General features: G+C 46.8%; 1 protein-coding gene across 19 annotated transcripts in view; it reads left to right on the top strand.

Moving 5' to 3' along the window:
* Positions 1-12302, top strand: part of PAK3 (p21 (RAC1) activated kinase 3) — a 250077-nt gene that overhangs the window by 121471 nt on the left and 116304 nt on the right. For 3 of the 19 annotated variants that reach the window (XM_045472391.1, XM_045472388.1, XM_045472392.1), the window contains 2 exons: positions 11007-11116; positions 11937-12050. The exons of 5 other annotated variants lie outside the window; for them this stretch is intronic. The gene's annotated coding sequence lies outside the window, so the exon portion shown is untranslated. Of the gene's footprint in view, positions 1-9663; positions 9924-10815; positions 10882-11006; positions 11117-11936; positions 12051-12302 lie in introns of those variants that run through there. 11 more of the 19 variants (XM_045472384.1, XM_045472383.1, XM_045472390.1 and 8 more) reach the window with 8 other exon arrangements.

Here is a 12302-nt window from a genome sequence, read left to right on the forward strand (position 1 = left end):
AGTTATAGTAGTGCTTAAAATTGCGCACTCCCCTAGCAGGCTGTCACTTTCCTATGTTTATAGTATTAATTTGCCTAGCAACCTGCCCCCTTTCCTTTTTAGCAGTAAACTTGACCCTCACATGTCAGCATCTGCTCAATTTTCCATATTAGCAGCTGGAATGAATAAGGAGCCGGTGGGGGCGGGGGGCACAGGGGTGGAGTGGTGGTGTGGAACTCCTTGTAAAAATCAACATGACCATAGTTTGAACCTCTCTTTAACTAGAAGTTAACTTTCAAACTCATCAGTGAATTCATATTTATTATTTACTGAGTAGGCGATGCATTCCCTAGGATGATTCAAAAAGGGAAAGAGGGGCAGCCTGTTTCGAATGTTCCATCCTCATAAATGACCTGATCAAATGAACACCAGAGAACATTGAATGCAACGCGTTCCTGGATCATAACAAAATAAGGATTGATTATGAGGCTCCACAGGTGCTTAATTATATGGAACAAAAGCACATTGAGATCTGCATCTATTAAACACGTCTGTGATGGTCAACCCGTCCTGTGTGCACATATTAACTGTTCTCAAATTCACACTTGAGACCACTTAATTTGAAGTGTGACTGAGTTATGTTTGCAAAGGGGGAAAAAGGAGAGACGAATACAGCTGCAGTGTTATCCAAATACCCCATGTCTTCGTCATTTTGCTATGCACGTGGAAGAAAGAGGCTATGTTCTTTTGCGAGTTGGACAAGCCAGATGGCCCGCGGGGTGGGGATTGCAGGAAAAAGCTGGGGGAAGCCTCAGTCCCCCGATTCTACTTGCCACAAACCTGAGGAGAAAAAGATAATCCTTAAGTAATGAAATTCCTCATCCAGTGATTCCAAATTTTGCCGCACATTACAATCTGGGAAGATTAGAGCCCGAGGAGATTTTTAAAAACTCTGATACCCAGATTCGTGCCATGCCATTAAATCAGGGTGTCTGAGGGCGGGGGCAGGGCACCAGCATTTTATAAAGGTCACAAGGTGATTGCAAGGGCAGCAAATTGGGAGCCACTGCCCTAATGCTTCCCTGCTTCACATGCATTTAACTCACATTCTATCTTCCCAGTTACCCTGAGAAGGAGGTGCTATTAGATCCCCATTTCACAGATGCTGAAACTGAGGTTCAGAGAGGTTAAGTTGCTCAAGTTCTCAAAGCCGTTAAATAGCAAATCTGGGATTTGAATACCACTATCATGTCAGAGTCTGTAGGTTACAGTACTTTTATGCAGTACTGTCTCTCTGGGCTTTTGTCTCCATACCTGGCACCATTCCAACAAATCTGATATATGATAATCCTATATCCATTCAATGAGAATTTACTAGACACCTACTACGTAAATCCCAGTTTTAGACACAACGTGTGATTCTGCGTAGATTCAAGGAAACATGGCTAACTCCAGACGATTCAAGGGGCCTTCCAGATATCCATTGGTTGGTCGTCAATTATGTTAAAGCTTAGTCAGCCAAAGATAACCAGAGACAACACTGTAGTCCGACAGAGTCAAATCTATTGACCTGATGCATCCAGGGAGTGCATTCCAGAGAAACCATAGGATTCCCGCTCTTGAAAAAGAGGGAGGAGGGAACATCTTTTGTAACTGAGTTCCCACTGAAGGATTCTGAGGAGCATCGAAAGAGGCAGAGGTAAGTTCTGGATTGATTGCAGTTCCTGAGGTGGGGTCGGGAGAAGGGAGTATCGACTAGGAGTTGGGCACTATCATGAGGCAGGGGTGCCTTGCAGTTGGGTACCCCCAGGAATAAATGAAAAAGCAAAGGTCTAGGGCATCACTGGGAAGAAAGCAGTGGTTGCTCAAAGGAGGTAGGAGTCGTTATGGCATTTTACAACTGTTGCATGATCTTGGGAGAAACAGTGTTTTCTGCTACCTTTGCAGCTGGCTTTAGCAGTCTGCTCTCTCAGCCTGATTAATAGCAAGGCTGCTTGTTCCCAGGCCACGCTGATTTTCTCTCATTCAGTCCCAGACAAGTTTTGACTCTTTCAGGTTTGGGCCCTTTTTAGCAGGGATAGACACGAGAGAAGAAAGTTGGTGCTCAGATCAACTATTAATAGCTTTGCTCCTTTTCAGCTGTGTTGGCAATTCATTTAATGGGAGATTGTATGTCAAACTGGCGGATCCTGGACAAGGCCTGTGTTTCAGTTAATGTAGTATAACGATGTCAACTGTCAACAATTTCCAGGGTTTCAACAATGTACTGTGGCTACATAAAATAAGATTAATACAGTATATCAAAACATTGGGGGAAGCTTGGGGAAGAATGCCCAGGGATTCTCTGTACTATTTCTGCAGCTTCTTGTGCGCCTTGAACTATTTCAAAAATAAAAGTTGTAGACGACATTCAGTGGGAGAACAGGTTTGTGTTGATTATCTAAATAAGACTCTTAGAGGTAGTCTGACTTTACCCATTATGTATTGCGGGACTTAAAGCCACTGAATGTGAATACAGCACCCAGTAGTGATATCAGTCAATACCCATGTCTACCGGGTGCAGATCCCTGAGGGCTTATTCCTTTGGGACCAGGTTGTGCCTTCACAAGATGCCACTTGAGTAGAGTCTGGAAGTACGTGTTAGATATCACTAGGTAGGTTCCACACATGAGTGAAATTCTGTGGTATTTGCCTTTCTCTGGCTGACATATTTAACTTACCATTACACCCTCTAGGTCCACCCATGTTGCTGCAAATGGCAAGATTTCTCTCTTTTATTCTGGCTGAGTAATATTCCATTGGATATACATTACGAGGTCTTCTTTATCCATCGTCTGTGAATGGACACTTGGACTGCTTCCATAACTTATCTTGGCTATTGTAAATAATGCTTCAATAAGCATATAGACTTGTTGAATCATTACGTTGTACACCTGAAACTAATATAACACTGTATGTTAATTATACTTGAATTAAAAGAAAAATCACCAGGTAGGGAAAGGAGGGGAGAAAGCCGTACCGGGCAAAGAGAAGAGCAGGAGAGGCACAGAGGTACAAAAGTCAAGGTAAATCACGGAAACAATAGTTTGATGGGGCTGATGGCTGGAGTAAATGGAGGGGGGGACTGGTAGGAGAGCAACCTGGAAAGATGAGTTGAATGCAGCTGGAACGTGAGAGTCTGGGTGTGACTTTCCTCTCTCTGAAATTAAGGACTACACCTGCTTTGTGTCACAGTTACTTGGGTAAGTATCTTTTCTCCCCAACCCGATTCCAAGTTCCTTAAGCAGATGATCCACGTTTGGTTTCTCTGGATAGCATCTGTACACGTCTAGCTGTGTGTTTTGTGCTTAGTAGGTCCTAATAAAACTGTCTTAGCAATGAATAACATAGCACAAAGATGTAATGGGTATTCCCTCTCAGAATATCTGGAGTCCCGAGATAACGTTGAGCGAGGTGTCTACCAGCAGGGCAATGAATGTAGCCCACAGAAAAGCACACGAGCTCTCTTTACAGCTGGTTTTGATGACCGGGTATGGCCATGCCCTGCCACCTTTGACACATGCCCCCCCATTGCTCCTGGGCCCTGTCATGATGGCATCCTTTGAAAAGAGGTCACGTGCCTTGCCCTAATTGATTTCACATTCCACTCACACTTCCCTCTGTTTGGCTCTGCTGGGGGGTTGCAGAGATGCCTTATCCCTCCACCACCTGTTCCTTGGTTTTCTTCATTACAGCCAATACGACAGTTCAGATGGGACCTGGGGATGGTAGGTAAGGAACTCCTGAAGCAAGAGATTTTCTCCAGGCTTTGGCTGGCATACATTAACTAAGGGGTTCTCCACCATGCCTGTTGGTGATTTTTTTCCCCCTTTCACCTCCTGAGAGAAATGTTGCATTGCTTAACCACCTCAGATGGTTGCGTGTGGGGATGGGGGCACTTCTGTTCCTGACAACCTCATTATGTGGTTATCAGGAACAGACACTGCCCAGGTTGTCACGACAACCAGCAATGATTCAAAGCTTCCGTAAAAGGTCTGTATCTCTGGCAAATAATCAGCCTTTAGTGTTCAGCAGATGCTGAGCTGAGAAGCCAATCACAGGTGAGCCGGGAAAGCATGACATCATAATCCAGCCGGTCCAAAAAAAATTAATATTTGGTTTTCTATTTCTCTCCTTGGTTCTTTGTCCCCTAGATTTTATCTTCCACTTTCTCCTGCTCTCTCTCTCTCTCTCTCTCTTTTTTTCCCCTAGAAAAGTGGGGAGAGCAATGAAACCAACTTTCCAAATTCACTTTACTCTGTGCAGTTTGACTTAGGTTCGGGCAGTGCAGTGACAGTGTCGGGAAGGAATGTACAATGTGATCCGCTTAGGAGCAAAATCAAACAGAGCATCAGCTCAATTAAATAATGCGGTTTGTTATGTGAGACCATGGTGGACTTGGGGCTAATTAAAACCAAGTCAGAGGAGAGGAACTTCCTAATTCTCATATTAATTCATCCAGGGCCACCTGCGTTTAATTGTCTTCTGCTTTTCCTTTGCTAACTCCCTGGTGGGAGGGAGGAGGGCAGAGGCTGCAAGCTCCTGAAGGCTTGTAGGTTCTACGGGGCAGGTCCCTAACCGGTGCTAATTATAGTGAAGGAAGGTGGGGAGAGACGCGCCCCCCTCCCCCCTTCATTCCCCAGGTCCCACAATACAGGGAGCATATGTAAATGGAGACTCATCAAGTCTATTAAGGTGTGTAGCTCTGAAATCTGTTAAATCCACTGTTGTTCCATTAGCCATTTGCATCCATACAAGAGTCCAGGGAGATAGCGGGTCAAGTTTCACAGAAGAGAAAACTAAAGCCCTGGGAAAATTGAGTCTTGCTCAGGGTTTCCTGACCAGAAGCTAGACTGGCATCTGGGTCTCCTCATTCCTTGGCCAGAACTCTGAAGCCCCACGAGGGTGGTGATTTCCTAGCCCTGGGCTTCCCTCTTTCCTCCTCCCCTGGTTTATTTTTATATTTTTAAAGTGTATTTATTTTGGAGAGAGAGAGACACACACAGAGTGTGAGAAGGGGAGGGACACAGAGAGAGGGACACAGAAGATCCAAGGCAGGCTCCAGGCTCTGAGCTGTCAGCGCAGAGCCTGATGTGGGGCTCGAACCCACGAACCGCGAGATCGTGACCCGAGCTGAAGTCGGACGCTTAACCGACTGAGCCACCTAGGCGCCCCCCTCCTCCTCCTCCTCTGGTTTTTAAGGGAACTAGGATGAGCCCCTTGGCATTTCTGAGGCTCCTTGCTCTTTGTCAGGCAGGCTCCCCACCATGTTGCCTCCAACCGGAACTGAGTGGGAGTGGCAGGCAGGAAGGAAGGGGCACAGTAGTGTCTGACTGCAGTGAAGGAGGGGTGGGCACAGTGCTCTCAGCTCACGCCTGGGGCACTAGCTGCCCAGTCAGGTTCTTTTGTATTCAGAGCAGGAGGGGGAGTTTTTGTTTTGCTTTTTTTTTTTTTTTTTTTTTAAGAGCAGCTGCTTTAACAAAAGCTGTGAAGACTGAGAGCCACAAAGACCCAGAGTCCACCAGTGGGAATGATTTCTGGCTGTAAGAGTCGAGGCAGGGGATGGGAAGGGAGCCAGGATATCCAGGCTGCTTTTCCCAAGTGAGTTGTACATTTCTGCCCTTCTGTGCCTGCCCAGGGATGGCTCAGCTCAGCCTGGCACACCGTAGCCTCCATTGCCACACTCGACCCACGGACAGAGCATTCAGACCCCCTTCAGGACAGCACTCTGTTCATTCTGTTTGTGTTGTTTTTGTCTCCACCCAAAGAAGGCTATATTTGCGCTTTTTAATGTTTCCTACGTGCACATCCTATATGTTTATTATAAAAAATGTACAGACAACGCAGAAGTGTATAACGAGAAAAAGTTAATGACCTCCACCATGCCCACATAGCCACATGTCTTCCTTTCTACCATTTTAATTCCCAGAATTACCCTCTTAGCAGTTTGGTGTGTATAATGCCAGCTTAAACACACACACACACAGACACTTTTAAAAAAAAATAATAGTACACATGCCATTCTGCAACTTTTTTTCACTCAAGAATATGTCAAGATGTGCTTCTGTTCCAATACCTAAAAGTCCACTTGATTCTTTTTAGCTGGCGTGTAATATTCTAAAATATGTATGTCCCGTGACTTATTCAACAGTTACCTTATTGAGGGAAATTTAGGTTACCCCTTATATATAAGAGGTTCTCTTTCTTACCTAAGACTCAGCCACGAACACACTAGAACATATCTTCGCATGTTTTTGTGAATGTATCCATAATCAAATTCCTTGAGCTGAAATCGCTTGGTCAAGTGGCACATGACATTTTAAATTTCCTAGGCATTGCCAGCTTGCCCTTTTAAATAAAAAGGCTATGCCAATGTACCCTCCCATCCATGGTATATGAGAAGGAGCAGTGTTCCTTTTACCTGGGATTTGACTGGAAGGGTTTGGCTGGTCGGGTTGGTGAGAGCCACAGGAGAAATACAACCGAAGTTGCCATGTAGGGTGGTAGAAAGAACACAAAGCGGGACAGTAGGAGACCTGGTTTCTAGGACCTTCTCTGTGAGGCATTGGACAGGCTAGTTTAAACCCCTGGGTGTCCGTCCGTTTGCTCATCTATGAAATGCGGATCATAATTGCCCCAGTATGCTGTTGTGGTTGTTGTGAGCATCAAACCGGGAGATACAAGAACGGTTTGTAACCTGAGAAGCAGGATTCACATGCCAAGTGGTTATTACAGTAGCGTTGTTGTTATATCCTTAAATCAATGGGCTCAGAGAAGGAAACCGGGGAAGGTGGGAATTGAGTGGGAAAAATTACACAGATGAAATCTTCACCTTTCCTGAAAGTTCCCATGCAGTTGTCCTATATTCTTGGAGAGCAAACCACGTTGGTAGTAAAGACCGCTTTATGATATCAAGAAGAATATAGGTTATTGCCCTTTCAGGGGAAGACTGAAGTCTTTCGTGCTGGGCCTGGCTTCTGAGTCCAGTCCTCTTTCTATGACACCTCTATGCTTTAATTTGTCAGGGACCTAATAGGATTTTGGCCCCGTGCTACTTTCTATAATCACCAGTGAGAGAAGAAATACACACATGAAATGCTTAAATAACCGTGTGCCGTGACTGCATAAATAGCTCTGAGTTATAGCTGAGGTATATGGGAGGATTAGAGTGAAATCAAATACCTTTTAATTACAATTTAAATCAATAGCCCAGAAGAACAAGTTAAATCATTAGCCAGGAAAAAAATCCGGTTTTATCTTTCGATTTCTTAAAAATAAAAACGTTCTTATTGTTTAAAATAACCCAAACAAGTGCATTTTGCAAATCAGAGATGTAATATTAAGTAAATGCTCATTCATTTAGATCAGTGATTTTTAGATTACTCTTACCATGATGCAAAAACAAAAAAAATCAATGTGATGGGCTACCTTCTTTAACCCAAAAGTTAATTAAAAAGATATCTGTAAAATCACTGAAAGCAGAACCACTGTGATTTCAGCATATTAATCAGGGATTTGAGAAGAAGGGTGATGACTGTTTTTACATTAGGAGACAACCACCAAGCAAAAAAACCAACCAACCAAATAAACAAAAAACAAAACAAAACAAAACAAAGGCTATTTAAAAATGCCTGGTATTTTAAACACTCCAATCTAGTATACTCTTTTTTTTCCAAAGCAAATATGTATTTTAACGAAACCATTAATACTATATATCATATTACAAAAAGCATGGGGTGGGGGGCCAGCACCTGGGTGGCTCAGTGGGTTAAGCGTCCAACTCTTGATCTCGGCTCAGGTCCTATCTCATGGTTGGTGAGTTTGAGCCCTGCATCTGGCTCTGGGCTGACAGTATCGAGTCTGCTTGGGATTCTCTCTCTCCTCTCTGCCCCTCCTCTGCTCCTGCTTGAGTTCTCTCTCTCTCACTCGCTCAAAATAAATAAATAAACATTTTTTTTTTTAAATAAAAAACATGGGCCTTGGATGCAGACAGATCTAGATACAAATTCCATCTCTGGGACTTTCTGCAGTGTTCATGTAATTGTCATGTATGCATAAATATATTTTTAATTAAGGAAAATAAAAAAGTAAAATGTAAAGTTAGCCTTTAAAAAAATCTGGAGTGTGTATTTTACTTAGTCTTTTGCCACCCTCTTTCCTGCCTTGTCATAGATTAGAAGGCTCATTGTTCTTTTTTTCAATTTCTAACATCATCAGAAACTTTTAATTTTTAAAAAATATTTATTTATTTTTGAGAGAAAGAGACAGACAGAATGTGAACAGAGGAGGGGCAGAGAGAGACACACACACACAGAATCCAAAGCAGGCGCCAGGCTCTAAGCTGTCAGCACAGAGCCCCACATGGGGCTCAAACTGATGAGTTGTGAGATCATAACCTGAGCCGAAGTCAGACGCCCAACCCACTGAGCCACCCAGGCACCCCTGAACATCATCATAGTTTAAAATGAATTAGTCCAAAGAGGTAGCCCATTCTCCCAACTTCCCCAGATGTTGCCTCTGTGAGTCTAGAGGCCTGTTGTGTGACTTTTCGTAAAAGGACCTTGGCAAAAATATTAGTTCACCTTCCATCATAAAACTTGTTTTGTTAGCATTATGGAGAAATGCTTGGCGGATGTTGAGAAAATTGGATAAAAGTGTACTGTGGAGGGTCATAACCCATTTTGACCACTTAAGTCTGCCAGGGTATATTTATCTTTACAAAAATAAGTTTGAAAGTGGAGAGGGAAAATCACCCATAAACTTTAACCTAACCTATGATAATTTTACGTTCTCTTTTATCATTTTTATGGGTATATTTTACATCATTATAATGCGAATGTACTTACTATTTTGCATTCCTTGTCATTTTTGATGACAGCTTACTGTCTCCTTGCTGGGATTTACCATAATTTATATAATCCAGCCAAATCCTGGAGGTTATGGATTGTGGAGTAGCAAGAGATGATTTTTGGAGTTACATTTTAAGCTTCGCACACGGACAAAAATTTGAACTTTTTCTTAAAGACGAGAGGCCATGGAAGGTTATAGGGAGAGCCACAGTTTAATGAAATTAAATGTATCTATATATCTATAAACTTGAAGTAGTTTTTTTGTTTTGTATCATGCTCCCTGTTTTGAAATGTGGGCAGATTGTCGCCTCTGAATGCCACTGCCCTATCTGCACGAGTCTACTTTGTATCCAAGAGACTCCACCAGTGTAACCTGTTGGCCGGACAGGTGGTATCCCAAACCCAAACCATTTTCCCCAATAAAGAGAGCCCGTGTAGCTGAACGGATTTCCTCCCCTGAAAATTTACCTGAAATTCCAGTCTTCACAGAGGGCGGCCAGTTGAGGAAGATACACGAAATGCCTCCGCCCCCTCCCTACTGACAGGTGCGCCTCTCTCCTGACGGCCCCACCTCTGTCTAGACAACCCTGACAGTGTAGAAGTTTCCATCTCCTTTTCCTTTCCCTCTCCTGTTCCCTCCCCTTCAGTCACCCCCCCCCCCCCCCCCCCCCCCGCCATCCCAGGCGCTTCCTGCCTGGAAACAAAAGATTGGTCCCCAGCAGCCCACTCAGGGCGATTTTAGTTTTCTGCTCACCCTCTGATTGGCCCGCGTGCGGTGCAGAGCCCGGGTGACGTCATAGCAGACAAGAGCTAGGGAGCGGTTGCCGAGCGGGGCTCTGCCGCGGGCGGGCAGCTGTCGGCAGCGCACCGTCTGGGGGCTCGCGCGGGGGGCTGCAGCTTTTCCCGGCCCGGAGCAAGTGTGCGGGGCCGGGAGGAGAGCCGGGGGTAGCGGGCCGGGCCCGGGGCTGCGGCTGCGGCTGCGGCCCCCCAGCCCCGCCAGCCCGAGCGCTCGGAGGTAGAGGAGAGGTCTGGACAGGGTGGCTGGACCAGCGGCAGGTAAATCCCGCGACTCACCGCGCCCGGCTCGGTCGGGGGAGGGTGTGGCGCTGCCGGGCAGATTTTCTGCCTTCCCGGGGTCCCCTCCTGCTCTCGCGGCGCCCCAGCCTCGGGTCCCCTACGTGGCGCCCCCGGAGCCCCGAGACCCAGCGCGCAGTTCGCGGTATCGCGCTGGGCGAACGCGGACGAGTGGGTGTGTCAGGGCCACTCTCGGAGGGCCTGGACCCCTCGGCTGGGGCAAGCCCTGGACTCGCTGACACGGGCCTGGGCCGCTGGAGGCCAAATCCGCCCCCAAAGCAACGTCAGCCCGTTAGTCTTACACCATCTTCCCGCCCCCTCCCCCAGCCCCAGTAGCGACGGCAGCCCCCCTCCCCCCCCAACCAAGGGGAGGAGGTGTGGCCGAGGCCCCGGGCAGGTCCGGGAGAAGGGGACCAGCCCAGCCTGAGCAAACAGAAAAAGTGATGGTTTTCTTAAACAGGCGCCCTTTCTTTTATTTTTCTTTTACCCTCCTCCCCTTTTTTTGGTGGGGGCGGGGGGAGGGTAATGACAGGAGGACTCATTTCTGTTCATGTGGAGATTGGAATGATGCAGTACTATCCCTAAAAAGGCTGGGGTTCCTCAGTTGGCCTTTGTCTTTGTCTGGGGGGGCAGGGGTCATTAGGGGCACTGCCCTCCTACCCGGTCCTCAGCTCACAGGGAGCCTTGCCGTCAGTTTGTGAACTGGCTCTGGCCAGACGCCTGCCACACTTTGGGGCAGATTGAACATTTTAGATACTTGCTGTCACAGGTTTTCCTTCCTTAGGTGATGGTGGTGGAGGGTCAGGGTGGGAGGGCGGTGCCCGCAGGGAGGGAGCCAGAGGCCCCCACTTGATATTTTGGTCCCACCTTCCAGAATCCAGTGCCAGACTCTGGACTTGAGGGTTCTAGGCTGTGGTCTGTAGAAGCAAAGGAGAGAAGGGTGAGTGGCTTGGCTTTGGGAAGCATGAAGGGGGCGGTTGCAGTGTTATTTATTTATTTTTTTAAATGGCTTTCAGCTGGGAAGCCTTTAGCCATGTTAGTCTCGATCCCCCCATGGTTTTGCAGACTCAAATCCAGGCCAACTGTATGGCTGTCTGAGGTGTTGGAACAGAAGGAGGTCCATTCCTGTTGGTGACAACACTGTGGTCCTGTTCTGGGATGACCGAGGTATAAAGGTCAGTGCGGTTTTCACTGGGCCATTTGCAAAATTATAATTGGGCAGGTCTGTGATTTGGTAGTTGAGGCCCCTAACCAGGGGCATCTTTGGGTAAAGGGGCTTAACTGGTAATGGATGACTAATAGGCCAGGGCTTGGAGGGAGAGCCATGTAAGCCTTCGTCAGTGTCTGGATACAAATGTCATACCTCCCTCCTCCATGAAAGAGGCAAAATGGGAAGAGACCGGCATGTATGCTGGGTGGAAGCTGACAGCTGAGAATGTCAAGGCCAGAGGGACTTTGAGATGTCAAGGACCAGACCCTCCAAGCCTCCAGGCAGGCAGGTGGGCCTTGTGGGAGAGACCAAACAGAAAAAAAAGAGGTTCACTTGTGATACAGATGCAGGCAAGGGGCCACAACACCCGAAGGGCGTTCTGACTAGCCGACCGTTACCACAGGTTGCAGATTTTCTGGTTGGAGGCAGAATGGGTGTACACAACAACCTGCTGAGGTCTTTGGGGAGAGGGGAGTAGATGCGGCAAGTGAGGAAAATGAGGAATAACTGGGGGGGATGGGGAGGTGCTGTCCCCATCAGAGACTCTGCTATTATGAGGTCAGAGACTTAAGCTACTATGAGGTCATAGAGGGTGATCAAGGCCAAAAAAAATCAGGTCTAGAAATCAGATGGAGCAGGTGGGAACAAAGCCATAGGGACATACAAGAAGAAAGAAGCTGTGGTCTTACCAGGAACCTGAATGCCATGATTTCCCACTGATGAGATGGGAAAATTTGGACGGGTGCCTCAGCCCATACTTAGGGGGACAATTTCTTGATATTTAGGGAATTGGTAGCATTCCCAACTGTGTAACCGCCTTCAGGAGCTAGTAGCTTTGGTCATAGGAAGGAGAAGAAACTCCGTGAACGGTGGACTCAACAATGACTCTTTCCTCCTGGGTAAGGAGAAAGAAGGGGGGGGGGCGCGGGGAGCAGGGTCCCAAAGGGGATTGGGGGAGATTTGAATTGGCCCGAGACACAGGTAGGTTGACTGTTTTTATATGGGGAGGGCCAGGGCCAGGTCTGGGGTCCCTGCTGCAGGCATGGGGGTACCTGCCTGTGCTAAAAAAAAAAAAAAAAAAAAAAATGCCCTCCTTCCAGGGGCCCATGGGATGGTGAAAGCCACTGGCCTTGAAGGTAAGTGCAGTTGTT

Source organism: Leopardus geoffroyi, chromosome X, assembly GCF_018350155.1.
Source record: "Leopardus geoffroyi isolate Oge1 chromosome X, O.geoffroyi_Oge1_pat1.0, whole genome shotgun sequence".
Lineage (NCBI taxonomy): Eukaryota > Metazoa > Chordata > Mammalia > Carnivora > Felidae > Leopardus > Leopardus geoffroyi.